Consider the following 27,413-nt stretch of genomic DNA (forward strand, 5'->3'; position numbering starts at 1 on the left):
AGAGAACAGTTTACCAAAAAGGCACGTTGGTATAACCACCTTGGAGAACAATCTGGCAACATCAGTAAAGCTGAAAATGGCGTCCCTTTACCTAGCAAGTTCCCGGGTGTAAACCCTGACAACTAGCACACAGGCTAAGGGAGTGGGCGCAGGAGGCTCAGGCCAGCATCGCAATGGCTGGAAACAACAGCCAGCCCTCATCGGGAGAAGGGGCAGGGAGCTGCCGTCTAGCCAGCCCAGATGCTCACCAGCAGGGAAAAACGTGTGAAGGGCATCAACACCTATCAGCACGGATAAATATCACCAACAGCTTGTGGAGTGAGAGAAAGAAAAGTTGTTTTATTTACATAAATTGCAAAACATGAAAAAACTGTAGCTATTGTTCAGGAATATGTATATATGTAAGGGTATCAAGGTGTAGGCAAAGGAATGAGGAGTGCTGGATTCAGCAGAGTGGTGAGTGGGGGCGGGGGGGAGGACTAATTGGGAGGAGTTCAGGAAGACCTCAGGGATACGTGTAGTGTCTTATTAAGCAGGGTACACAAGTAGTAGATGTGTAGTTCTTTTAAGCTTTTGCATATGTGAATGGCTTTGTAAGAAGAAGAGACCAAGGCCCAAGGAGGGAATGGATGGGGGCAGGAGGGTGGGGCGGCTTTAGTAGACAGTAAACAGGAGGCTGAGAGTTGCTGGTCTGTCCGTGCCAAGCAAGTGAGTTGCACATGCTGCTGCAGGCCTTAGGAGCAGCACATGCAAAGGCTGTGAGGTGGGAATAGTGAGGAGGCTGTTGGAATAATCCACATGAGCCATGGTGGTGGACTGGCCGAAGACGGGGCACGGACAATGGAAAGAGGTGGTAGAATGAGCAGATGTTTGGGAGGCAGAAGCAAGGGACAGGGCGATAGGTTGGCTGTGGACTGTGAGACATGGGGAAGTCCAAGGTGTCTCTGGTCCTTGCCTTGGTGGATAGTGGGGTCGGGGTGGGGGGGGCCATTCCCTGAGGCACTAAGCACTTTCCCATTTGTGTTTCTCGGACCAGGCAAGAGGATGTAGCTTTACTTCCACCAATCGATGAGCCAGGCAGGACAGACAGAGCAGAATCAATGTGACAAAGTCCACAGGGCTGGGTCTGGAGTTTCTTAGCGCACTGGGGTGGTCAGTGGGGAGAATCTCTGCAGATGGAAGCTGGGGAGCAGAAATAAATTTTTTCTTGAAGTCTGTTGTTGGACAAAAGGTAGATTTAGTGGTCAGTGAGAGAGTGTTTCTGGAATTGCTTGGGTAGACGTCTGGGTGCTTCTAAAAGCCATTGGGAGGTAACAGCTCTCTTGATCTGGGTTCTCTCAGAAGCAGTCCTTGAGGGTCCCAGTGCAAGTAGTTCATCTGGGAGGTGGTCCCAGGAAACACTGGCAGGGCAGTAGGGGAGTGAGACAGGAAAGAGAAGGCAGCCAGCAAAGGGTGTCTCATACAGCCAGTTACCACTGCGGGCAATGGGGTGCGGCCCTGCCAGGCCCGCTGGCAGCCATCTGGCCTGGGAGGGAGCTGGGGTCACTGGCTGAGGCTTCTCCTGGGGGATGTTAATTCTCCAGAACTTCTGGCCTGCCAGTCACATGGGCACGGGGCTCCAGTGGCCAGAACAAGCCCTGAGCAAAGGAAGGCGGGTGGTGGCAGCCGTGCAGGCCAGTGTGCACTGAAACATGCCAGGGCGGCCACAGTGCCTGCTACCAGAGCTTGCTACCAGAGCCTGGCTCTCTGCAGTGTTCAGTGCAGCTTTCCCACAATGCACTGTGTGGCCCGTGAGTCCTGGAGAAGCTTCTCAAGAAGGAATTCTGTGGTCGGGAGAGTTTGGGAAAAGGGGCATTCTCTAACGCCCCCTTGCAGAGTCAAATGCGCATCCACCAGTTAACGGCTCTTAGACATCCATGATAAATGTCTTTGTTTCTCTTTGCCTAACTCACTTTTTCCCAAATTTATTTGACTTCAGAACCTTTGAAAGAATGTTTTTAGCATTTTGCAGGCCACCTTTTAACATCCACAAAGGACATCTTTTCTTTTTGCCCTCCTGGCATCCATTCCTCCTCCTTCCAATGACGCCATTCAGATTTGCTTTGGAAATGTTTCTGAGGCTGAGGCGGGACTGACTGCTTAGCTGTGCCTGTGACCTAGGATTGGCCGATCATTATACCTCACTCTCTGGCCACAGTGATTGGTGGATACAGGGACACATGATCCAGTTCAGACCAATGAGACACATTCCTGAGACTTTGGTGGAACTAATTGGAAAGAACAGGGCTTTATCCATGGGGTGCCAAGCCCATAAGACATAGGCTTGGAGTTTTGCAGGCTTCCACTTGGAGAGAGGCTGCCAGAGAAGGAAGGCACCAGAGAGGAAAGCAGAGTCGATAGAAAGGGAAAATAGGAGAATTGAGTCCTGATAGCCTCAGCACCCAGATCCAATGTGCATGAAGCCATCACTCCTTGATGAGCAATCAAAAATATTTTTGTTTTTTTCTTAGGTCAATTTCAGCCAGGCTTTCTGACACTTGCAGCAAAAAGATTCTTAATGGATAACCATGGCTGCTATCATTTTCACCAAATCCCAACCACAATCAGGTCAGCCTGGCGGGGGATGAGCCCCTTGTAACCAATATGAGAAACTTCCAGACTCACTTTTTTCCTCCCTCTCCGTCTCTTCTACCTGCCCCTCAGAGACACCTGGACGAACATCCTATGCCAGGTGACCCATCTGTCCTGTGCACACAGGTCTGCCCCCAGTGCCTTCTATTGTCCCATCTTCCTCCTCAAGCCCCTCAGGGAACACTCTCTGGGTTTTCCTTACAGTTGCTTTATTTGTTTGGTGTTATTGGTCTGAGAGCTGAGGGGCTCTCGATCCAAAATGAAGGCGGCATCTGGTGGCAAGAGCACTGGTGGGTGAGTGAGGAGACTTACGTTTTAGTCCCAACTCTGCCTCTACATGTCCGGGCTCTGGGGACCTGTGAGCAAGTGGGACCGAAGTTTTAAAACTTTCTCATTCTGGGATCACTAGCCCCAAAAGACGTCCCTAAACGTGAAAGAGTAGGACCCCTTGTTGCTGAGAAGGTTGGAAATGTTCAGGCTTGACTGGAGCCAGAGGCCTAGATACTATCACCAACTTTTCGTTTCTCTTCAGCTCTCCTTTCTCTGTTCACTCCGTTTTCACAGTCTCTCCCTGTTTTTTCACGTGATGGTCCTAGCAGCTCCAGGGACCATGTCCTCCCAGGTTCCCATCCCCGGGTTCCCATCCCCAGGTTCCCATCCCCAGGAATGGGTGGGAGGCGGCCAAAACATCCCAACGTCTCCAGCAAAAGCCCTAAACTTACTCTAAGCCCTAGCTTAGGACACATGACTCTCTGAACCGACCACTGGCCGGGAGAATGCCATGTGCTGACTGAGGGCTGTGTCATATGCTCCCCAACTCTGAGGAAGTGGGAATGGGGAAGGCACGCAAAGAAAACTAGGGGCTTTGCTGGTAGAAGGGAGGATGGCTGTTCAGATCCGCTTATTCCACACTGGTTATTTCATTGAGTCTCATAACACCCCTGTATATAAGGTAGAAAGAGCCCCTTTTGTAGAAAAGGAAACAGGCTCAGAGAGGTTAAGTAATCTGCTTAAGGTCACCCAGAAAATTCCAACGTTACTTATGGAAGTGCAGCCTACTTTGGGGTGGGGGACAGAGGCTATCTACTGATTAAAAACTGATGCCAAAGGAGAAAACAAAGAGGCAAACCAAAAGAGAAATTCCACAGAGAGTAAATTCTGCTTTGCACAGGAACTTTTGCTAGAACTCTTGGGAATAAGGCTCTCTCTCTCTTCCAGGATCACTCAGCAGGGAGGACGTGGGCCTGGAGCTTCTAGGGGCCACCACGTGGAGGGCACCCATGAGAGAGAAGGCAGCACGGAGGTGAGCAATGCTGAGGTGAGGGAGAAAGGTTCCTGAAAACGTGGGTTGAGGTCCTGGATCCATTTGTTCCTGAAACTGGATCCATCCATGATCTGTTCAGTTACAGGAGTTAATAACACCCTTCCTTCACTTGGCTCAGCTCCAGCTGGGTTTCTGTCCTTTGCAAATGAAAGGGCCCTGACTCATCTAGACAGGATGCTGTGGAGTATCAACCTTCAACAAGGCCCACCTTCAGGCACCTACATATGCCTTGTGTGGTGCCACATGCTTCACACATATTTGGTTCTTACTGTAACTGTGAGTAACTTGTCATTATCACCCTTTTACAAATGAGGAAACTGAGGCTCAGAGAGGGCAAGTGGCCAGACCAAGCAGGGTGCTGGCTTTCTCTCCCTGAGCAGTCCAAGGCAACTCCTCCTCCCCATGCCTCCTTCCTTGCCCACCAAGTCCCTCCTCAGGCCTCTCTGTCCACCTCTGGCCCTGGGCGGCACGGGCAGCTGAGGCCACTCAGAGCACACTCCCCTCCCAGACTTGAAACTGGGCCTGCCGGCTCTGGGGCTGAGCGCGGCTCCAGGGCTGGGCCTGAGCCTTCTCTCTTCCTGAGGTCACAAGGGCTGCTTGAGCCCAAGGGGTGGATGCTTAGCTCATCTGTGGCTCCGTGGGGCCTGGGAGGGCACCTGAGTTCTGAGAAAGAGGGGGATGTGGGGCTCCTGTTATCCTCCCGCAGGCCTCTCCTCCTGCACGCTCAGGGTCCCTGTCGTTGTCTGCCTCCTTGTGCATTGGGGAGTCTCTGAGCATTTCTCACCCTCTCCTACCTGGCTCTCTGTCTCCCCAATTTTCTTTCTGTTTCCAGGTCCTGCCAAACCCTGACTCTGGCTCCCTCCCTCCCTCCCTGCCCCACTTGCTGCTTTCAGTTCTGCCTCTCTCTCAGTTTCCTCTCCCTCCTGTCTCCCTTTGTCTCTGTGTGTCTCTGGGGCACCCCTCCCTTTCTGACTCTGTCTCTGGCTGTTTCTGTCTCGTCCGCCCCAATCTATTTTTCCCTCTCTGTCTTGGAAGTGCTGTCTCTCATCTGTCTCTCTTCCCCGTCTCTCTTTGTCTCTTTGTACATGTCTCTGTCTTGGATAATGTCTCTCGTGGCTCTCTGTGGCTCTCTGTCTCTCTCTGTGATCTCTCTGTCATTCTGTCTCCCTCCTCCTCTCCCTGCCCCTCCCTCCCCACATCCTGAGTTGTCTTTGGGGAACCGGAAATTTGGGGGATCAGAGAGATACTGGGAGGCTCAGCTGCTGCGACCTAGAGATAATGCGTGGGGAGGGCTGGGGCTGGATGGGGGTGGGGGGAGCCCAGAATCCACTGCGTCTTCCTCCCAGCCCCAGTACACACAGAGACAGACAGGGGAATCGTGTCACCCCCTCGGGCCTCAGCCCACCCTCTGTGGACTGCGCCTGATGAACCCGCCTCCCTCACAGGGTTGGTGCAAGAACTAAGCCAAGTGGCCTGGCCAGGGCAGGGGCTCAGAAAGACCTGGCGAATGAGGGACAGCAGGGAGGGCACGTGCCAAGGTGTCTGAGGGGGAGGCTGGTGAAGGGCTGAGAAGAGGGGACTCCTGGGTGCTCTTGAGCCCATCCTTTCCCCTCCCCACACCTCAGTGGTCCCCTCTGTACTATGGTGGGTTTATTCATTTAACAGACACTTGGCAGTGCTTACTCTGTGACAGGTCCTGTCCTGTCCCATTCATTGCTTTAATCCTCACAACGCCCCTATGAAATGGGTATGGTTATTAGCTCTATTTTATTGATGGGGAAATGGAGGTACAGAGAAGTTGAGTGACTTACTCAAGGTCACACAGCTAGGAACAGGACTCGAAGTGACAGGACTCTGAATTAGATTGGTCGTTGCCAAAGTCTGGGTGCGCATACGCGTGCCCATTTTAAACAGAGGCAGCATTAACTCATCTTAAACCCTGGGAGAGAAAGTCATTTTCTTCTCAATGCTGATGATGGTGATGGAGAAAAGCTCTTTTGGGTGCTGCTGTTTCATGCCCTTAGTCCCTTGCTAACCTCCCTTTTTACAGAGGGAGGGCCTCAAGCTCAGTGCCCTGAGAAGAATTTAATAATTTGTTTTGATTTGGTTGAATTAGTTTTTTAAGATTTCCTTTTATTTAGGGCAAGCAACACTTTCTTTCCGTTTAGGAGTGTGACATGTAATTGCCTATTAAAGGAATTTAAGCTTAAAAAGGAAGTACTTTTAAAGAAAAATAGTAAGAAGATTGGATACAGGCAGTTATGGATATGGTAAAAGTCCTGCATGTGGATTCAGAGCTAAATTTTAGGAAACCCAGAGGGACTGAGAGCCCTTTTCTGTCTCTGCCATAAACCCATCCCAGCGTGGCAGAGCCCACAATTGCCTGCCCAAGACCACATGGCCAGTCTGTGGCAGAGCTGGGACCCTGGCTGCCATCATAGGGGCTGCAGGAGTGACTGTGGAGGCTCTGAAGCCTGGGAGACCCTCTGGAGCCTTCAGAGTTCCCGGCAGCAAGTGACACAAACTAAGTGGGGCTGTTTGATTCAAAGAGATTCACTGGAGGGCGAGCCAGGCCCAGAGGATCATGGGAGAGGGCTGAAGCAGGCTTGGAAAACCAGCAGGAAGTGAGGGGGTTGTCCTGCTGAGAAGATGGCTGCTGCTGCCACTGTGCCCAAACACCCCCAGCCCTGCCAGCAGGCCACTAGCTTGACCCCCAACTATCCCTCCCTCTTTGGTCATCTGCACCATGCCCTTGGCCTAACCCGGGCCCTATGCCCATGCCCAGGCTGCCTGGTGGTGGTGGTGGGGTTCTTCCCATAAGCAAAGTGGAGGCTGGGGCCATCCATGCCCCACAATTGTGGCTTCTCCCACATAAGGAAGGGACATGGGCTGTGGAGCCTTCCTTCTCGCAGGCCTCCCTCTGCCCCCCGACCTGGGAGCCAGGCGCCCCTTACCCCCAGGCCTCACTCCTGCTCGGCCCTGGCCTTGCTTGGCACCCCGGCCCCACTCTGGGCCTCAGTACACCCATATGCTGTGGGGTGATGAGGCCCGAGCAGATCAGTAGCTTTTAAATCACTCTAAGGAGCTAATTCAGGGGTTCAGCAGACATTGAATGTGTTGAGGCAAAAATGAGACTTGAGGGGCTTCTGTCGACCCAGCCTTTCTCTAGGACAAAACAGTTTGTTAGACTTTATTTTTTGTCATAAAAGATAATGATGCATTTGAATCACAAAACAAGTTTATACTGATAAAAGACTGCTTTTCATCTGCACACGGGGCTGCTGGCAGTGTTTCAGCCATTCCTCTGCCACTTGCTGCCCGAGTCAGTCACGCTGGCCTTTCTGTTTGTCTCCACCCGAGACAGGCCAGGCTCATTTCTGCCTCTGGGTCTTCACACTTGCTGTCCCTCTGCCTGGAGCTCTTCTCCATGTCCTCGCATGGCTTCTTCTGTCGTTTGGATCTCAGACGAAATCTCCCCTCCTCGGAGCCCTCCCTGTCTGCTCCCTGTAGTCTGCTCTCCCTGCCGGTGCCCCTGTATCCTGTTACCCCATTGAATTGGCATCCTAATGCTGATCTTTTGGTGTTCACTGTCTGTCCCCCTCTAGCTTGTGAGCTCCCTGTCCATCCCTGGCACTCCGAGGCCTAGAATAGAGCTTGGCACAGTCAGTGCTTGGTAAGGACTGTTGAATGAATGAACTAAAAGAAAGCTTAAGCCAAGCATGTGAGTCCCTACATGACAAGTTCCTCACGCTCCTTGCAGTCCTAACACTTGGTATATGCCCACCCGTGGGGAAGCACTGTCTCAAAGAGAGACTGCAAACTCGTGGCCCACTGCCGTGGGTTTTTTTTTTTTGTATTGCGGTAAAGAAAAAACACATCAGAAAATTCACCATCTTAATCATTTCTAAGTGTAAGTTGAATCGTGTTGGGTATATTCACATTGTTGTGCAACACATCTCCAGAGTGTTTTCATCTTGCAAAACTAAAACTCTATACCCATTAAACAACAACTCCCCATTCCACTCCCCCCAGCCTCTTGCAACGACCGTTCTACTTTCTGTTTCTGTGTGTTTGACTACCTTAGGTACCTCATAAAAGTGGAATCATACAACATTTGTCTTTTTATGACTGGCTTATTTCACTTAGCATAATGTCCTCAAAGTTCATCCATGTTGTAGCGTGTGTCAGAATTTCCTTCCTTTTAAAGGCTGAATAATATTCCCTTGTATATATACATTTCCTTTATCCATTCATCTGTCGATGGGCACTTGGGTTGCTTCCACCTCTTGGCTATTGTGAATAATGCTGCTATTAACATGCATGTGCAAATATATCTTTGAGATTCTGCTTTCAGTTCTTTTGGGTATATACCCAAGGTGGAATTGCTGGATCCTATGGTAATTCTGTTTTAAACTTTGAAGAACCACCATACTGTTTTCCATAGTGGCTGCACCATTTTATATTCCCACCAACAGTGTACAAGGGTTCTAATTTCTCCACATCCTCATCAGCTCTTGTTACGTTCTGTTATTTGACAGTAGCCATCTTAATGGGTGTGAGGTAGTATCTCATTGTGGTTTTGATTTGCATTTTCCTAATGGTTAGTTGTACTGAGCATCTTTTCACATTCATGTTGGCCATTTGTATATTGTCTTTGGAGAAATGTATTTTCAAATCCTTGGCCCATTTTTAACTCTGGTTACTTGTTTTCGTTGCCATTGTGTTGAGTTATAGAAGTTGTTTACATGTTCTGGATATTAACCCCTTATCAGACACATGATTTGCAAATGTCCCTTCCCGTTCTCCAGATTGCCTTTTCATTCTGTTGTGTCCTCGGATGCACAGAAACTTTGAAGTTTTAGTAGCTTCATTTATCTATTTTTGCTCTTGTTGCTGGGCCTTTGGTGTCATATTTAAGAAATCATTATCAAACCCAACATCATGAAGCTTTTCCCCTGTTTTTTTTTCTGGAGTTTTACAGTTTTATGTCCTAAATTTAGGTCTTTAATCCATTTTGAGTTGTTTCGTATACAGTGTTAGGTGAGGGTCCAACTTCATTCTTTGGCACGTGGACATCTGATTTTCCCAGCCCCATTTGTTGAAAAGATTGTCCTTTCCCCATTGAGTGGTCTTGGCACCCTTGTCAAAGATCATTTGACCATATGTGTGAAGGCTCATTTTGGGGCTCTCTATTCTATTTCATTGGTCTGTGTGTCTGTCTTTATACCAGTACCACGCTGTTTTCACTGCTGTAGCATTGTAATAAGTTTTGAACTCAGGAAATGTGAATCTTCTAACTTTCTTCTTTTTCAAGGCAGTTTTGGCTATTGGGGGGTCCCTTGAGATTCCATAGGAATTTTAGGATGGCGTTTTTTCTATTTAATTTTAAAAAAATTAGTAGCTGTATCAGAATTAAATTCTTTTGGGTGTTAAAAAAAAAAAAAAAGGACTAGAGGAAGGCAGCTGGGTCTTGGTGCAAATTAGAAAAGGATGCCCCGTTGACAGAGGCTTTTTTTCCACCTTCAGGAAAATTGTTGTAATATGTTCATTTTGTTCAAATAAGACATTCCACTTCTATATTCCAGAAACTGGTCACAATACACATATAAATCTGCAATGTCCACCATATGAATGGTGTGCCTTCAACCCTAGTGCCCAGTCCAGGGAGGTGTGCCAGCTTCACAGCACCACCAAGGACCCAGCTGCCTTTGATATTTCTGCTTCGCCATCCTCAGCTCTTGATCACAAGACGGCTGCTGGTGCTCACGTCTGTGTTCTGGCAGGAAGAAGAGGAAGAAGGGACTTGGTGGGGCAGTGAGGGATAGGGAGGGGGCAAAATGAACCCTTCTTCCACCAGCTTAAAGCCCCCACTAGAGAGATTTTATGCATCTCCACTCAGGGAGACCACAGCCTGTATTTCACAGGCCACTCTTGACTGCAGGAGGGGGCTAGGACATGCATTCTTTTACCTGAACACGTTGTGACCTCAAATACAGAGTTCTTTTTTTTTTTTAAAGACTTTTTTTATTTTTCCTTTTTCTCCCAAAGCCCCCCAGTACATAGTTGTATATTTTTAGTTTCTGGTCATTCTAGTGGTGGCATGTGGGACACTGCCTCAGCATGGCCTGATGAACGGTGCTGTGTCCGCACCCAGGATTTGAACCGGTGAAACCCTGGGCTGCTGAAGCAGAGCGCGAACTCAACCACTCAGCCACGGGGCCTGCCCCAAATACAGAGTTCTTAATTCAGAAAGAAGCCAGTAATGAGAGGGCAGCTGCAGGCTCCCCAAGGTTGCCGACCTAAGAACACAGGTTATTTCCAGATAGAAATTCCAGTTCCAGCTTCTCTTGAACACAGGAACGATCTGGCAATGCTCGGTCTGCATTCCCATGTGGCAACAACTGGCTAAAGCTGCACAGAGCCTGCCCCATTTTATTTTATTTTCAAAGTTTTTTATTGTATTTATTTTTGTATTTATTTTTCTTTTGAGGAAGATTAGCCCTGAGCTAACATCGGTGCCCATCTTCCTCTCTTTTATATGTGGGACGCCTGCCACCGCATGACTTGATGAGCGGTGCCATGTCCACACCCGGAATCCGAACTGGCGAACCCCAGGCTGCTAAAGCGCAATGTGCGAACTTAACAGCTGCGCCACTGGGCCGGCCCCTCTTTTCAGAGTTTTAAAATTAAAACTTAATATGTTTTTAAAAATAGGCATTACATTCCTGTGCTTCAAAATCCCAAAGGTACCAAAGGGTATACAGTGGGAAATCTCCCTGCCATCTCATCCCCACCACCAAGTTTTTGTCCCAAGGCACAGCTGGTGTTAGCAGGGAGTTTTTATGCGTATATAAGCAAACACATGCATATCCATATTCTCCGCCCCACCTTTTGTACATAAAAGATATAATTCTGTATGCTGTTTGTATCTTGCTTTTTTCGTGTAACGATGCAGCTTGGAGATTGTTCTGTATTGCACCCCAAAACCTCGTTCATTCTTTTTCACAGCTGCATAGTTTGCCCTTATATAGATGTACCTTAACTAGTTCTCTAGCGATGGACATTTGGATTGCTTCCAGTAGTTTAGTTTACCAAAAAAAAAAAAGTTGCCGCGAACAATCTTATATGTAAGTCATTTAGCCCCTGCGGGGGCATCTCTGTGTGACGAGTCCGTGGATTGGAGTCATTTGGTCAAAGTGAACAAGCGTGTGTGATTTTGATAGACATTCCAAATTCCCCTTCGGAGCAGGGGCCAGCTGACACCCCCACAAGCAATATCTGACGGTGCCTGTCTCCCCACATCCTTGCCAACTCAGAGTGCTATTGAACTCTTTAATCTTTGACCAAACTGTCAGGCAAAACTTGTCACTGAACTGCAGTTTTAATTTGCATTTCTTATTATGAGAAAAGATGAGCATCTTCTCATGTGTTTAATAGTCATTTGTATTTTCTTTTCTGTGACCTGTTTCTGTCTATTGCCATTTTTTTTTGAGTAAAATCTTTTTCTTATTTATTTCTAGAAACTCTTTTAAGAGTTAATTAGGAAAATTAACTCTTCATCTGCGATACGAGGAGCAAATATATTTTCCCAGTTTGTCACTTGTCTCTTTTAAAAAAAACTTTCTGAAGTATAAGATACACAGTAAAGTGTCGAATCATAAGCGTACAGCTTGACGAATCTTCACAAAGTGGGCCACCTGTGACGCTTGTCGTTTGCCATGTTTTTTGTTGTTTATCATGAGCTTTTGCCATGAAAAGTTTCTTATTTTTACATAGTTGAGTTTATCGATCTTTTATTTTTATGACTTCTGGGTTTTGTGTCATAGATAGGTCTTTCCCACTCTGAGATTAAAAAAAATTCTGACATTTATTTTAGCCTTCTTGCTGTTTTATTGTTTTCATTTAAAATCTTAATGTAATTTATGCTGGCAGATTGTGTGAGGTATGGAGTAGCCTTATTATTTTTTTCAGATGGCTCAACCTTGTCCCAATGCCATTTGTGGAAGAATCTGTATTTTTTTACTAATATGAAATGGTGCCATGGCCCACGCTGAAGTCCTCCACCTCTTCTGGAAGCTCTGGTCCGTTTGCTATCTGTCTATCCGTGGCCATTCGGGGGTGCCCCTGGTCTGGAGGTGTGCTGAGCGTGTCTGTGCTGTGTGTCACACAGGAGCTGTAGTAGTTGACAGTGCGGACCCTTGCGCCCTCTGTTAGAACACTGACTCCAGCAGTCCTGTGACCTTGAGCAGTGAGTTCATGTCTCTGCCTCAGTTTCCCCATCTGTAAAGTGGGGATGATGATAGTGCCTACCTCATAGGCTGGCTGGCCTATGAAGAGGCCATTGCATGAGGAGGGTCAATGTAATGTATTGTGCCGAGGACAGCATACAGTACACACTCAGTGTTAACCATTTATGTTTATTATTTAAGGCCATTTTCATCCTTTCTTCAAGGTTGTGATATAGAAAGTATTGCTGACTTTATTTTTGGATGAGGAAACTGCGACTTGGAGCCACGAGATGACTCGCCCCGGCCTTTGGTGAGCGGCAACTAGTTCCGAAAGGGGCCTCCCCCGTTCCTGAGCCATGGATGGGCCTGGCCAACTGAAGCAGGTGGACTTCTCCGAGTTCCCATGGGTGGGAGGGGCCTCCCCTTCTTCCCTCTCTGGCCTGTGGCTGATCTTGAGAGAGGAAATGTCACATGCAGCCCCAGCTGTGGGGGGTGGGACGAGGCTTCACCGGGTGGAGGCTGCAGCCCCAGCTGCTGTGTGAAAAGACCTCACAGACTGAGGGACCTGGAGCCTCAGCACTCAGCCCCTCCCTATGGGGCCAGCTGAGTCACTGCAGGGAATCCGTCTCCAAGGAGGCAGGGCCTGCTCTGGGCAGCCCCAAGGCCCTCGAAAGAGACCTCCAGCCAACTCCTCACCAGTGGTGCGACCTGGGACAGGGCCCTGGTCTCTCTGAGCCTCAGTGTTCTTATCTGTCAAATGGGCAGGTTGTAGCAGGACTCAAAGGAGAGGATGTGTGCACAGCAGGGTGGCGTGGAGGGTTGACTTGTGGTGGCCTAGTAATTTGAGACATCAAACAATGTGTTCTGTTTTCTACCACCTGCCACAAAAGCAGCTGGGCAGGGAGAGGGAGAGCCCAAACTGCTGGTTCAGGGACTGCGCCAGGTGTGAGACAGAGGGACCAGGGAGGGCAGGCCAAGTGGGAGGACTGTTTCTCCTGCCAGCAAGAGAGAAAATGTGCTTGCGCTGGAATGGGCCCGCCAGGGAGAGTTTGAGACGTTGAGGAGCGAGTGGGGTTTTTCCTCCCTACCTCTCTTTGGGGCCAGTCCAGGGGCAAGGATGGAGTTGGTGGGGAGGGCAGAGGGCAGAGAAGGAAAGCAGAAAAAGGGTCCCAAGGAGTTTGGGGTCTTTGAGGGAAAAGGAGACCAACGACCCTCTCCCAAGCTGGATTTGCTGGGCCAGGCCCTCACAGACAAATCCAACCCCATGAGTTGTTCTGGCAAACGAAAACACAGGATGCAATATTTGGGACATACTTATACAAAAACATTATTTGTTGGTTGTCTGAACTTCAAATTTAACTCGATGTCCTGTATTTTATCCAACAAACCTACCCACGAGCATGAAAGGGACAGAGCAGAGAGGGAATGGGAGGGCATTTCTGGGGAAGGGAGAGGGGGTATCCCATGGCCTGTGCATTAGTGAAGAGGCCTTCCAGAAGTTTCTGCAGGCTCCGAAGGGGACACAGAAGGTAGCTAGGAGGAATGCCTGGTGTGCTTGCCAACAGCGAGGCTCATTCTTCTCAGGGGTGATGCGACCTTGTAGCTGAGGGCTGATGCCCAACCAGGCACCGAGCGGGAGACTTGAGAAACCTTAGCAACAGCAGACATGAAGAAGAAAGCCTTGAAGCTGCGGGGAAACCGCAGCGCTCCTGCTTGCTCTTTGCCACCGGGGCAGGTGGGAGGGGGGCGGGCTGAAGCATCAGCCAGCCCCAGCTCCGTCCAAACCTGTTCTCCTCTCCCCTGTTGCCCAGTCACTTTAGTGGGCTCCCACCCACCCCTCACCGGCCCTGTGGGCCCACCCAGAGGCAAGTGATGGGGAAGAACAGCATGACCACCGTCATAAAATGGCTGGGACTCAAGTCTTCAACTGACTAAAAATTTCCAGTTTGGACTGAATTTCCCTGAACGTGTCTCAATTATATTGTCAGAGGCGGTGAGGAGAAAGAGTTAAGAAAATTATGTTTGGTCAAAAAATACACTTATCCTGTTTCTTCTCCTCCTGGGTTCTGTAGACAGTCCTACTTGCTCCGTGCACAAGCACCTTGTTCACGACCCTGAGGTGACCACAGCAGGAAGAGAGCACTGGCCAAATGTTGACAGGAAGGCTGACACTTGAAGGGATTGCATCGGCTTATTTGCATTTCAACCACACTCTTACAGCATTGACTGTGGGCCAGCCCTGTCTTAAGTGCCTGATAAATATCAGTTCAATTAATCCTCGTAAGTGCCCTTGGAGAAAGGGCTATTGTTATAACCACTTAGCCATCGAGGGTACTGAGTTGCAGACAGGTTAATGGAAGTGACTTGCCGAAGGTCACACATCCAGGGAGGGGCAGCCCTGTCCAGGCCGAGCCCAGGCTGCACTCAGTGAGACTGGGCTCCAGCCCTCAGCCGCTGCTCACCTGCAGGGAGCTGGACCCTTGGTGGGTCATCCAATCAATAGGATGTGTGTGGAGACGTCCACCAGGGCAGGCCCTGTGCTGGGCTCTGGGACGAGCATGGAAACAGGACACCGTTTCCAGTCTTGCAGACTGCTTGGTCCAGTGGGAGAGACAGACACAAATGCTTACAACCCAGTGTTCACAAATCAGTGCTCTAAAATGAGCCCATTTAGTGAGTATTTACTGTGGGCCAGTCCCTGCTATAAGCATGGTGCCCAGCTTATCTTCATCCTCGCAACAACCCCTTGAGATATGATTGGCCCCATTTTGTAGATGAGTAAACTTGAGGCTTAGAGAGATTCAGTAATTTGCCTAAGGTCACACCAAGCAAATGGCAAATTTGGGACTCACTAGGCAAAGTGTAGGCTTCTATGGGGGCACATCCTAGACGACTTTCCAGGCGAGGTGCTGCTGCCCTTGAGTTGGGCAGAAGAGGGGATTGGTCCAGTGGAGAGAAGTGGGAGGGTGTTCCAAACAAAGGAAACCACTTACAAAGTCCTGGAGGCTCACGGGCCTGGGGGAGCCCATGGTGCCTGGTCAAGAGCTCTCCTGTGTGACAGGGGCCCCTGCTCACTGTTCTCAGGGGCTCTGGCTGGGCTGGGCTCAAGGGGCAGGAGGAGGCCCAGGGCGGGGACCCAGCCTTGCCCGGCCCTTGGGACAGTGTCGGTGCTGGAATACCAACCATGGAGGGGAAGGCATGGGGAGGCCAGCAGGGCAAGGAGGCTGCATTGTGTAGTGAGTCTGTGCGTGGACTCAGGCCGCAGACTGCCTGGGTTGAACTCCCTGCTCTGTCCTTTACTGGCTCTGTGACCTTGAGCAAGTCACTTCCCCTCTCTGAGCCTCAGTTACCTCATCTATAACATAGGCATAATTAATGGGCTTTAATGAGCATTAAATATCTTAATAGGTGCAAAGGACTTAGAGCAGGGCCCGGCTGAAGTCTGTGCTCCAGAAGTGTCGGACGTTATTAGTACCGAGACTATTTCCCTGGCAAGCTCGTTGCTCTCATTTAGGTTGAGGGGAGCCAATGGTGGTTGGAGAGCCTGGTGCCCCCAGCCACCCTGCCCACATCTCAGGACTTGGCCTCACCAGCCCCACTACCAAGCCCCCGCTACACTCGGGGCCTGGGCCCACTGGGGGTGGCACAGGCCGCTCTGGCTGTGGATGCGGAGGCTCTGGCAGTCGGGGGAAGGGTGGGAACCAAGAGAAGTGGTGACTAAGACAGAGCCTGAGATGCTCTCACACAAAGAACTCCTCCAGAAGGTGGGTTCTTTCACTCCGCTCTGGCGAGTGACTCATGCGGGGGCAGATACGGAAGGCACTGGGGCACAAGAGGTGACACATGTCCCTCCCAAGAAGCTGGTGGCACCGTGGGCTCTGCAGAGCTGGGAGTGTCTCCCATATTCTAGCGGGGGTAGTACAGACCCTGTGCTTGAGAAGCCTGGGGTCAGAAAGACCGAGGTTCGTAGTCCCGGCTAGTTAAATGCCCTCCCGGCACGAAGCCCTTCCTATCGTGCTTCGTTAGATCTTGGTGACTCCCCTCCTCACAGACCTGCAGTGGCTCCCCTCGCCACGCGACATAGTGCAGCCTTCTTCTGTCAGGGGTGAAGTGGGGAGGGGACGGGGAGGAGACACATTTGCAGAATATCTGCAGACTGCGCCGTCTTCATCTTATTTAAACCTCGCTCAGATCTATTTTACAGTTGAGGAACTAGCCCCGCACAGGTGGCCAAGTCACCTAAGGCAGAGCTGGGTTTCAAACCCTAGTCTGTCCTTCCCCATCCAGAGTCTGTCTGTCTATTGCCTACATAGCTTCACCCAGTCAGTAAAACGGCAGGAGTTTAAATGTGGTCACATTGTTATTACAAAGAAAGAAGAGAGAAGGAGAGAAAACCACAAATCGCACTGCACGGTCTTACCTCCTCCTAAGTAACCTGCTCGGCAGTCTGGCCTGCTCCAGAACGGCCGGCAGGAGAAGGCAGTGGGTGTCGCCCTCTCAGCCAAGCTCAGACTTGGTGACAAGACAAGGAAGTTATAACTGCACCTTCACTTGGCTCCTGGGTCTTGCTTCTGCGTCTCCTAATTACATTTATCTTGCATACCTTTTTTGTATGTATAAGATTGTAAAGACACCAGGCCCTGATGATTTCAAAGATGAATTTAGCTAATTTTCAGATGTTTAAATTGATAGAAAATAAAGGTAATTCCAATGTTACTTAAACTACTCTAGGTCATAGAAAAAGATGGAAACTCTCCAGTTTATTTTATGAAGGTAGCATGACCTTAATACAAAAACCTGATGAACACAGTGAACCAACAAACAAATTACAAGAACTAAAACCACAAGGCAAGCCAGTAAATCGTAGACCAATCTCTCTATGATGCGGATGCAAACATTCTAAATAAAATGCTACCAAATGAAAAACAATTGTATATCCGAAGAATAACATACTTTGAACAAATAGCGCTTCTTTCAGGAATGCAACACAGGTTCAGTGTCAAGTAATTGAGCAACACAATTCTTCACATCACACGAAAGGGGAGAGAAAACGCGATCATATCAATTGAGGTTGATAAGTCAGCTGAAAAAATTTAACAGCTTTTCCTAAAAATACTAAAAAAAAGGAATAAACTGCTTAAGTATGATAAAAGTTCTTTGCCCAAACCTAATAGCAAACATCATTCTAAATACTAAAGCCATTTCCCTTAGAATCAAAACGAAACAGTGTTTTGGAGGTTCTATTAAATATGTCGGGACAAAAAAAAAAAAAAGAAATGCTCACTATTGAAAAAGAAGAGATAAGATAAGAGATCATCGGCTAGAAATGGAGGGAAATATTTCATCCACGTTTATGTTATTAGGGGATAATTTAAGAGGGAAAGTGCAGGACTTCTATGAAGAACAAAATGGTTGAAGGACAGAGAGAGAGAGCTGGCATGAAAGAGCAGGATGATTCAAAACGTCAGAAAAGCACGAACGTTCCCAGATGCGATTCCAATTAAAATACCAGTGGGGATTTTAAACAGTTAGATAAGGCTATATTAAATTTCACATGGAAAAAGTCAAAAATCTGCAACCAGGACAACTAACTAGAGGGGCCAGAAATGGATCCTGTCATCTGTGGGAACTCAAATCCCGACCGGAGTGGCCACCAGCTCGGTCAGGACGGGACAGTGTGCTGAGTAATGGGGCCAGCACAGCTGGCTAGCCACTTGGGAAAAATGAAGAAATAAAGTTGGATCTATACCTCATACCATAGGCAAAGTTAAATTACAGATGAATTAAAGGCTTAATAAAAGTCTTTGAAGAAAATTTAGGGAACTATACTTACAATCTAGAGATTGGGGAAAATTTTTAAACCAAGAAAAGCAGCCCAGCAGCCACCAAAAGTCTTTTAAATGAATCTGTGTTGAAATCAGAGGAAAAAATTATGGGAAGATACTGTAAGCAGAATTAAAGGGTGATTTGTATTTGCAAATATGGCAGATGAACGGTCCATGCCTGTCCTTACAGATTGACAGCAAAAAGACAAACAGCTCAAAGAAAAATGGCAAAGGATATGAAGAGACAATTCAGAGGAGCAAACCCAAACGGGAAATACATAAACTAAAGATGTCCACCCTCACTGGTAAGCGGGCAAGGGCAAATTAGAGTCCCAGTGAGCTAGCACTTCACACCCATCAGGCAGGCAGAGATGAAGGTGCCGGTAGGGTTGGGCGGGAGCGTCCTCTGGGATACCGCTGGTGGAGACGCCGCCGTTAACAAAGCAGTCTGGCAACATGCCATAAGAATTGCTTTGCCAGATCTCAAAAAATTGACTTCTCCTGCACCTTTTCTTGGGCAACCACAGGAGAACGTGCCCCACCAAAACAAGAGAGAAAACGAAGTAGAAGGAACATAATTCGATTCTGGAATAGGAGCGCCAACGTAGAAAAGAGAGGAAGGGACTTCTCGAGAAATGATGACACGAGAAAGACCCCAGGATGACGCTGTGCACGAGGCCTGAGAGCAGTTGGTTCATCCTGGAGCAGGCAGGGGCTCTAGCAGAGATTTCCTAAGAAGGGTAAATTTGAGAACCACTGAATCCAACTGAGCATCTCGAGACATGATTTAAACAGCTGGTGGAGGGTTCGGGGTTGAATTAATAATACATACATAGATTATTCTAAGCAGATGAAAAAACAAAATTCCTAACACTAAGAAAACAAAAAGTTGTCAGAAAGAAAAGGTGATCATCATTTACTAAATGGCTTAGCTCAGAGGAGAGTTTACATGTCATAATAACGTTAGCCAGGATCATTGGAGGGACAGATTAATGTTTTTCATCAAAATTTAGGAAGTTTTGTTCTTCAGGTTTTTTTCTGCTCCAATAAGTTTTTAAAGGATGATTATTGTAGCAGAGTTTGCAACAGCTAAAAGTAGAAAAAGGTGAACATCTACCCAAGAGGAGATGGTTGAAGGAACTGTGAAGCATCCACACCATAGAATGCTATGCAGCCGCGAGACGGTGAATTAGATCTCTCCCCGTTGCCCTGGTGGGATTCCATTAAGTGTTCCCATTCGAAGAAAGTAAAACAAATGGAGAGAAGTGTGAATGATAGGATTCCAGTTTTGTAAAACAAAAAGCAATCCCTTTTCTACGCTTATATGTGCTTGCGTGTGATCACGTGAGACAGAGGCAGGAGAGGCAGCACGTCGCCTTGTAAGCTGTGGTTCCCTGGGGAGGGGTGGAGTCAGGGAGAGACAAGGGTGGAAAGTAAGCCTGAAGCAAAGCAAAGACTGCCCAGTGTAAACAGAGCCCATGTATTGTGACCCCACTGGTAGACATCTCTATGTGTTTGTGCGGGGGTCTAGCCCGAAGGAATCAGAAAGGAATCCCTGAAGGGTGGTCACCAAGCAAAATGGTGGCTACTTTGGGGCAGTGGGATTCCAGGTGACTTGACTTTCTTATACTTTTATATATTATTTTAATTCTTTATAATGCATATGGATCATTGATATAATCAGAGAAGTCAATTAAGTGAAAAAGAAAAGAAAAAGTGAGAGGTCCTGAAATCCCAGGAGGGCGGGTTTCCTTGACCTTGGTCCTCCAGAGCCAGCGTCTGTCCGTGCTTGGGAGAGGTCCAAGGTGTGTTGACTTGTCCTTGCAGTTTAGTGCTCTCATATGCACTGAGGGCCAGCCTGGTTCTCAGGGACTCTGGCAGCCGAGTGGTCACCAGTCTGCTGGCATTTGTCACTCCAGGACTGCAGGCTCAGCCGGGCTGCAAGGACGGATCACCTGAGGATCATTGAACAGATCCTGGTGCAAGGAATCTGATTTAATTTGTCTGGGTGGCGCCTCAGCATCTGTGTTATTATCTGTAAATGATTATGAGTTTTTATTTTCACACAGCTTTTGGGAACCGAAGAATCCAGCCTTATTCAGAACGCTAACACATGAGGCGGCTTCTGGTTTATAATTTGATAATTATGCCTTCCTGGTGCAGACATTGGCAGCTCTCTGGTGCTTGGCCATGAGCCATTTTCTATGTCATCCATTTTGCCAAGCCTCAAAAAGAAAACATCTTTTTTAAAGCTATAAATTAAAAAAAAAAATCAGATCATGTCACACCCTGCTTCAACCTTCAAGGGCTCCCTCCTGCGCTCCAGAGAGAATCCAAGCTCCTGATGGGCTGCCAAGGGCGGACCATCTTCATCCCACTGAGGCTCCCCTTGCTCAATGATGCTGCAGCTGCGCTAGTCCAATTTCTCCCCACCCCCTTCTCTGCTTTTTATTTTTAAAATTTTCAAACATAGAAGAGCCGAAAGAATGATATAATGATCACTCACATAGCAATCACCTGATTCAGTAATTACCATTTTGCCATATTGCTTTGTCTGTGTGCATGTATTTTGCTGAAACATTTGAAAATTAGTTGTAGACATTGTGACACTTAACCCCTAAATACTTTAGCATGAATCTGCTAAAAATAAGGACATCTTCCTCTAGAGCCCCATCCCATCATCATACCCAAGAAATTAATAGTGATTCTCTAACGAATGCACAAAGATACATGCACCCCTATGTTCATCACAGTATTATTCACAATAGACAAGACTTGGAAGCAACCCAGTTGCCCATCAAGGGACGAATGGATAAAGAAGATGTGGGATTTATACACAATGGACTACTACCCAGCAATAAGAAATGATGAAATACGGCCATTTGTGACAACATGCATGGGACTTGAGGGTATTATGCTAAGTGAAATATGTCAGAGGGAGAAAGTCAAATACCGTACGATCTCACTCATAAGTAGAAGATAAAAACGACGACAAACAAATGCATAGAGACAGAGATTGGATTGGTGGTTACTAGAGGAGAAGGGGGGAGGGAGGAGGGTGAAAGGGGTGATTAGGCACATGTGTGTGGGGATGGGTTGTAACTAGTCTCTGGGTGGTGAACATGATGTAATCTACAAAGAATTCTAAATATATAACAATGTATACCTGAAATTTATATAATGTTAGAAACCAATGTTACCACAATAAAGAAAAAGAAAAAAGAAAAAAAATAGTGATTCTCTACTATCTTCAGTACTGAATCCACATTCAAATTAACCCAATTATTCCCCAAATGCGTTTTATAGATGTTTATTTTCCAAATCAGGCCCCGGTAAAGTTTGTACACTGCAGTTGGTTGTTACGTCTTCTTAGTCACCTGTAGTCTAGAACAGTTATTCACAGTGAAGTTTGGGACCACAGCATCAGCAGCACCTGGAACCTGTTAGAAAGGTGACTGCTACGGCCCCACGCTGGACCTCCAGCTGCAAACTCTGGAGGCAGGGCCCAGCAATCTGTGTTTTAACCAGCCAGGTGATTCTTGTTCATGCTCAGGTTTGAGAAACAGTGGTAGAAGAACCGGTAGAAGAGCCCCCACATTTCCTTGCTCCCACAATGTCTGCTTTTTGAAGAGACCAGGTCAGTTGTCTTCTAGAATACCAAACATTCTGGATTTGCCAGATTCTTCCTCATGGTGTCACTTACCTTGTTCCTCTATCCTTAAGTATTCTTTTTTTTTTTTTTGAGGAAGATTAGCCCTGAGCTAACATCCGCTGCCAATCCTCCTCTTTTTTGCTGAGGAAGACTGGCTCTGAGCTAACATCTGTGCTCATCTTCCTCTACTTTATATGTGGGACACCTTCCACAGCATGGCCTGACAAGCGGTGCCATGTCCACATCTGGGATCCAAACTGGCAAACCCCGGGCCACTGAAGCAGAACATGCGAACTTAACCACTGCACCACCTGGCCAGCCCTATCCTTAAGTATTCTTAAGCAGCCAAGTTAGGAACTGCTGTGACAAACTTCTGGCCTCAGTCAGCAGAGCTCTGAGACCTCTCTGAGTCCTTGAAGGATCCTCCAGGATCTTCATGGAGCTCCATGGCTGGGTCCTGGGGTCAGGACCATAACAGACCCCATGGGTGAGCTATTAAGAAAGAAACTCCTCTTGCCCCATTGCCATCCCAGGAAGGGAACCAGCAGTGCACCTCCAAGGTCACTCAAGGGAAGTCACTTTAGATTGTTTGCCCCAGGCGTGGGAGGGGAAGCTGATGAAGGCAGAGAAAGTTGCGGCATCTTCTGAGACTAGAAAAAGATGAGACTGGGGACCCCGGAGAGAGAATGGCTGCAGGGGGCATCTCTGAATCCTCCCAGGACAGCAGGACCAATATACAGGCACATGACCCTCATATTCCAGGGACCTAAGCCTCCCTCAGTTCCCTGGTATCCCATAAGGCCCAGGATTTTTGCATGAATTATGCATTTTAAAATACAATTGCCCGATTGCCCTCCAAAGAGGTAGGTACAACTCTGTGAAAAGCAATTTGGCAACATCTGTCAAGAACCATAAACATATTCGTGCCAATTGACCTAGAAATTGTACTTCTGGGAATTTATCCTAAAGAGCTAATCCAAAGAAAGGCAAAATTATGAAGAATTTCGATGCAAGGTCATTTGTAATAGTGAGAAATTAGAAGTAACTCAAGTAATTAACAGTAGGAAAGTGGTTAAGTAAATTAAGGGACATCCACTCAGGAGGACACTAACACACCATTAAAATGACGGTTATGAGGAGGCCTCTACAGCCACTTAGAAAATGTTTATGAGACAACGTTGAGTGAGGAAAAAAAGCAAGACACAAAACGTTAAACAGGTGTCTTAGGTTCCATTTGGTTGTGACAGAAAACCACTCCAAATTGATTTAAAGCAAAAAGTAGATATATTATAGGGGCTTAGAATATATCACGAAATCCAAGTACATGAAGCCGGCTTCATGTGCACAGGAATTTAGAACCAGAAAATTGGCACGTACATAGCCAGTTACCTTCATGATCATCTCTTACTTTTCCTCTCTCCTTTTCTCTGTCAGTTTCCTCTCTCTCTCTCTCTCTGTCTGCAGTCCTACTGTGACAAAGAAATCTGGTTCCTTTTCTTCTTGGGTACATATTTCCCAGCCTCTCTTGCAGTTAGGTGTGGCCATAACTAGTTCTTGCCAGTGGAATGTGAGTGGAGGGTGTGTCCTGCTTCTGGGACTAAGATGGTTGAGAGTAGATCACCCTTCTCTCTGTATTGTTTGCCATCCGTCAGTTGAGGCCCCAGGGGGAGCAGAGCCGTAAGGCAGAAGTTTCTGAATCACCACATGGAAGACCAGACTGTTATGTGAAGTGACGACCTTCTGTGATGTTAAGCCACAGAGATGTGGGGTCTATCTGAAACAGCAGCCAGCATCGCTACAGCTAACACAATGACTTTCTCCACTTCTCTAGGCTCATGACTAAACGTAGCTGCCCCACAACTTCCAAGTTCTCATATTTTTGTTTTAAGTGAATATTGGCTGGCTTCTCAATCTCAGTTCTAAACCTCTAGGAGACAGGCTCCAATTGACCCAATTTGAGACAGCTTGAGTCCACTCCGAACATGATCAGTTACCGTATGAACAGGGCAGTAGACCCCTGGCCCTGCCAGTGGAAGAGTAGGGGCCATTCTTAAAGAAGATGTCTACTGCAATATGCTCCAGTTCTTAAAAATACATATGTATGTAGAAAAGGAATAAAGAAAATCAAGGAAAAATATAAAGGCAGTTATCCCCTAGTACAGGAAGAAGAGACAAACGTGGGTTCCTGGCAATGGCGGAAGGTCAGAGACAGCAAGCACCAGTGTGCAAGCCCTGTTTCCAGCCTCTGATTGCATCCCACGGGCTATCATCCCACTGACCGCCGCAAGTCATATGTTTGATCCCAGACTCAAGAAAAGGGGCCGTCCTCCCGCCCGCGGTGGGAGGGCACTGCAAAATCACCTGCCAAAGGGCATGGGTACCGGGAAGGTGAAAGTGTGGGGGCCAAACGAAGGATCTGCCACACGCTAACCTGATTTTCCACTGGAGAATACCCTCTGTCGTTCAACTACTTTAGGTGGGGCTCCGCCCCCAGCTCAGGGGTGGAGCATGTGGTGAGGCTTCAGCCAATCAGAGAACCGCATTGCCCTGGCCGTGGTGATTGAATCAGCGATAGGTACAGCGTCCCATCAGAAGCAAGCAAGCGCAGCGCAAGCGCCAAGCGGGACAGGACGGCCGAGAAAGGGACTATCGCTTCCTTCTGCTGCGCCGCAGACAGAGGATGCGAGTCGGGGCGGCTGGCAGCTGTCCTACACCACAAGGAGAGAGGAGGAAGTCCAGGAATAAGTCTACCCAGAGGAAGCAGAGCAGATGAGAGAGAAACCTGTCCTAGTGTCAAAGTTGAAGCCTTTGAAGTTAGTTCTACTTTCGGACTTTTCTTTTTCAAATCAGCCAGTCTTGGCTGGGTTTTCTGTCATTTGGGACCAGATGGGCCCAGAGGAATACACACGTAATCTCAGTCTCAGAAGCGAGCATCTAGTCCCAGCAGGGCTCAGTGGCTTCTAGGGATCGAGGTCACTTGTGTTGGTCAGGAGCTGCTATAGGGCGGGACCCCATAGATCCTGGTGGCTTCAGGGATCTTACAGATTAGATTTCTCTGGGTACCAGTCAGAATTCCTTTACTGGCAAGCAACAGACACCAAACTTAAATGGATTTGTGAGACTATTTTGACTTATGTAACTGAAAAACCCATTTAGATCTGATTTCAGTCATGGCCTGTGCTCAGATAATGTCATCAGACTCCATCTCTTGGCCCTGCTTCAGTCACTTTGTGTAGGTTTCATGCTTGGCCAGAATCTCCCCAAGTGGTGGCAAAGATGGGCATCAGCCGGTCCAGGCTTACATCCCACAAGCTTAGCAACTCTCATAAGAAGAGAACACTTTTTCCCCTAATGGGTGTAGAAAAAGGCCAGCAGCTGCCTAGTTCGGGTTCTATGTCCATGCTGGAGCCATATGCTATGGCTCAGGGGATGGAATGTGCTGGTTGACCAGACATGGCTCATGTGGCCACCCTATGGAGCCAAAGGGTGGAGTCAGCCCCACCTGAACCACATGGATCAACAACATGGAAGGGAAAGTGGGGGCGTTGTCACCTAAAGAAAGGGGAGACAGTGGGTGCTGAACAGCCAAAACTAGCAGACATCCACTACGTCTTCTATTATTCTTAGCATCCCATGGTCCTTATCACAACTGTAAATATAGCCCCAAATCCTCCACCTTCTGCTGTCACCCTCCGTGTACGTTTAACATCGGAACAGAATGACTTGAGCCCCCTTACCACATGCTAAGGACAACCAAGTCTTTCACAATCTCTCTGAGGATTCCCAAATTGGGGCTCACTGTCTCGAGTGAGGCCGTGCCCAGCCTACTTCTTTGTGTTTTCTTAGCTTTTTTTTTTTTTTTTTAAAGATTTTATTTTTTTCCTTTTTCTCCCCAAAGCCCCCTGGTACATAGTTGTATATTCTTCGTTGTGGGTCCTTCTAGTTGTGGCATGTGGGACACTGCCTCAGCGTGGTTTGATGAGCAGTGCCATGTCCGCGCCCAGGATTCGAACCAACGAAACACTGGGCCGCCTGCAGCGGAGCGTGCGAACTTAACCACTTGGCCACGGGGCCAGCCCCCTTAGCTTTTTTTTTTTTTTTTTTTAAGATTATTTTTTCCTTCTTCTCCCCAAAACCCGCCAGTACTTAGTTGTATATTTTAGTTGTGGGTCCTTCCAGTTGTGGCATGTGGGACGCCACCTCGGCATGGCTTGAGCGGTGCTAGGTCCACACCCAGGATCCAAACCTGCAAAACCCTGGGCCGCTGGAGTGGAGCACGAGAACTTAACCACTCGGCCACAGGGCCAGCCCCTCTTCTTAGCTTTCTTGAGGGTATAACTGACAAATAAAAATTGTATACATTTAAGGTGTACAACTTGATGTTTTTATATATGTGTGTATCATGACATGATCACCACAATCAAGCTAATTAATATATCCATCACCTTACATGGCTAGAATTTTTTTGTGTGTGGTGAGAACGCTTGAGATATCCTTTCTTAGCAAATTTCAAGTATACAACACGGAAGGTTAATTAGATAGCCTCCTTCTTGGCTGTCCCTGTATGCTCATGGCCTCTGGAGCCACCAGCCTATTTCTGCCCTCCTTTGGCTCCAAATGGAAAACCCTGCATCCCTGCATTGCCCCAAAGCTCCAATAACCCAAGGCTGGGTGGTGAACATTCTCCTCCCCTCAGCTGCCAGTAAATATCTCTAAATTATTTTTCTTATGCCCACATTTCCACCCTGAACCAGGCGCTAGATGGGTGGGAAGGGCTTTATGGTTTGAGAGAAAGAGATGCCATTTGAGGACGCTCTCCCTTGGTGGTGTAACTTGATTAGACATCTTTCACCCTGTGGGAAGGGTATCATGGGACCTTTGAGGTTGCCCCTTCCAACACCCTTATCTTGGCATGCTTAGCTGTCACTTGTGAGGAGTTGGGAAATTTGCAGAGGGCTCAAGGAGTGTCTTGGGGAAAAAAGGAATCAAGAATACAGTCCCTTCTCTTCTGAAGTCCAGTGTTATAGGAACCTTTTTGATGGACTGAGTCAGTCTAGACTGAAGACCATGGGCAGAAAAGGACACTAAGTGCCCTCGAGAAAGAACTCGCTATGGTCAAGGGGAGATGACCCAGACTAAAGGGAGGGACCTAGGGGGTTAAAGAGGTTAGTCTGGTTCTAAAACGTGTGTGTGGGAGGCTGGAAATCTTTCTGGTCAAGCCCCTGTGGCCTGGCAGGACGATGGCTTTATCACCTCGGAGGATGCATGAGTTCGACGGCCATGTTGAGCCGCAGGCAGAAGCAACAACAGCAGAAAGCCAAGGCCCCCTAGCAGTGCGTGCTGACCTTCTCTGACACATTGGGAGTTATGAAGAGCTGATACCTGTGCACCAAGGGGGAACCAGGGATAGTTTGCATTTGTAGATTTCCCCTCCACCCCTTAACAATTCACTAAAGTGTTCTGTTAAGTAAAGGGATTGCTGCCCCTAGGTATCCACCCTTATCATTGCAGGCAAGTGGCAGACATTTCCAAATGACAGTTTCCATCAAATTCTTGGATAGGAGTGCTTCCCCCTCTGATCTAGTCTGGGTGGAATTTTTTTCTTCTTCTTTTCTTATTTTTTTCTCACTCTTTTTTTACTTTCTGCCGTCCATTTCATAGTTAATTATATAACCTATTTGATGTCTGTTTTCTTCTTTAGAAAGTAAGCTGCAGGGGATGGGGATTGCCTTGTTTATTGCTGTGTCCTCAGC

General features: G+C 47.8%; 1 long non-coding RNA gene across 1 annotated transcript; it reads left to right on the forward strand.

Moving 5' to 3' along the window:
* The first annotated feature begins 3,481 nt into the window (after window positions 1-3,481).
* LOC138917146 (uncharacterized) lies at window positions 3,482-17,009 on the forward strand. Its single transcript, XR_011424697.1, has 2 exons — window positions 3,482-3,934; window positions 12,408-17,009. It is a non-coding gene; the product is annotated as an uncharacterized lncRNA (long non-coding RNA).
* The last annotated feature ends 10,404 nt before the right edge of the window (window positions 17,010-27,413 follow it).

The sequence above is a fragment of the Equus caballus genome, chromosome 13 (genome assembly GCF_041296265.1).
Source record: "Equus caballus isolate H_3958 breed thoroughbred chromosome 13, TB-T2T, whole genome shotgun sequence".
Taxonomy (NCBI): domain Eukaryota; kingdom Metazoa; phylum Chordata; class Mammalia; order Perissodactyla; family Equidae; genus Equus; species Equus caballus.